The sequence below is a fragment of the Otolemur garnettii genome, unplaced genomic scaffold (genome assembly GCF_000181295.1).
Source record: "Otolemur garnettii isolate 467f Iridium unplaced genomic scaffold, OtoGar3 scaffold00038, whole genome shotgun sequence".
In the NCBI taxonomy this organism is placed as follows: Eukaryota; Metazoa; Chordata; class Mammalia; order Primates; family Galagidae; genus Otolemur; species Otolemur garnettii.
Window position 1 is genome coordinate 10119580 of NW_003852433.1, and position 1997 is coordinate 10121576.

Sequence of the window (1997 nt, forward strand, 5' to 3'; positions counted from 1 at the left end):
AAAAAAAAAAAAGCTCTTTGGTGAAAAGGAACCTACTCAAAAAACCTTTATAGTTGTTTAACATGATGATTTTAGACAGTCTCCATAGGCCTGCAAAAATTAATTTCCCTCAAAACCAATTTTTACCATCCTGAAATTCTTCTCTGTCTGCATCCCATCCCAAAATGGTGCTCAGCCACACTGCTCAGGAGACACTGCCTCAAAACTCAACTGAAAACCAAGTCCTGACAGGTGGATTTACACAGCTTCCTGTGCCTCCAGGCCCTCTCTCTGCATACCCTAATGCCCAAACTTTAAAGGGGAGCATTGGCATTGGAATAGGGTATGATTTTTAAGCATTAGGGAAAAAATGTATACTGTTTGGAATGCAAATTTTGTCAGTGGACATTTAAAAAGTTAACAATGGAGGGTTTTCTGAGAACTAAGGCCTGTATAGGCTTAAGATCAAAACATGTACCTGAAATGAAACAGTTTCTTCATAAAACGCTAAATTGTCAAAGTCCATTAGGTGACTTGGAGTTTGAGGGTGAGGAAAGCAGTTTTCAGTTTCTGGTACTGATTTAATCAACATCAGTTTCACAAAAATGCAGCTGAATGGCTCTGGGTAACATAGATGCACTTAACACCCCTGGAAAGCACTATCTTTCAGCTTGGGTGAAGATGGGTCTGTTATCACAAGTTACTCTTGGGTCAAAGTTCATTATCCTTTGGCCATTAGTTCACATAGAATCATTAAAACCCATGGCCCTGAAAAAAGGTTATTTTGAAGTCTTGCTGAAACCTTGCTAAAGCTAACGGGGTCTCCTACTAGAGTTCCTGTTCCTACTATCTTCAAAACCCACAAACTAAGTAATTCTAAAGCTTTGTCCTTGTACCTATCAAAATGTGACCTGTCTGGAATGCTTAGTTGTGCAAAGTATGCATCTAATATTACATATGAAATGTAAGGCAATGAAAGGAAAGGTATAAAACGCTTTAAGTCCAGGAAACATTTACAAAGCCTAGGCCAATAAATGCTATTGTTAATTTACAAAAGAATTACTAGGAAAGCTGCACAAGGGTTAATGAGAGAATGGGGTCAACCCCCAAGGCTCTAACCAATACGGTGGTCTCTAGGAGTCTCCCAAGAAAAGTAAAGGCTTGGGGAGGTGTGAACTTTGACCCCAAAGCAGTACAAACACGACTGACCGCACCCCAGGAGGGCCCGTGGGTAACTAAAGTTACCAGGTCTTCCGAGTCTGAGGAAACTCCGCCCCACCCCGTCCCGCCCTCAGTCAACTTCGCCAATCATGGGGTTCCATCGACGGTTCGGCTTCCCAGGCACGTCCAATCAAATACCTATATCCGGCCCCGGCCTCGTGTCCGACGATCAGGGAAGGTCAGTAGAGAACCCATCTGAGCCGAGTTGGGGGCGTGGCCGGGGGCAGGGGGCGGGCGGACTGAGACGGTGGGCGGAGCGCGCTCGGCGCAGTCGGGTGCGATTGGCCACCCCTGGCAGGAGCCGCACCTCGGACAGCAGCAGCTGCGGCCACTAAATACTCAGTGTGGCGCGGGGCGGCAGGGTCCTGAGTGCAGAGTGGGACGCGACGCGGAGAACGCGGGCAGAGGCTCCGCGTGGTCGGGTCCGGGACTTAGCAAACCCGAGTCCAAGAGCCGCCGGGGTACGAGCCACAGGAGAGCGACTCAGGAACAAGTGTGGGAGAGGAAGCGGCGGCGGCGGCGACGCCGGGCCCGGGGGTGGTGACAGCAGGTCTGAGGTGAGTGCACCGGGGCGCGGGCGGTGACAGCGTGAGCCAGGACCAGAGGACTCCTGGCGGAGTGAGGTCAGGGAGGACCGGGTGAGCAGAGCTCCTGGAGTGAGCTCCACAGTGCGGACTGTGAAGGGGAGACCCGAGGGGGACCCCGACGGCGAGTGAGGGGACGACACCCCGAGACGGACAGGGACAGAGGGCTGAGGAGAAGGGACCCTAAGAGTTCGAGACAGTGAGTCTGAGCGG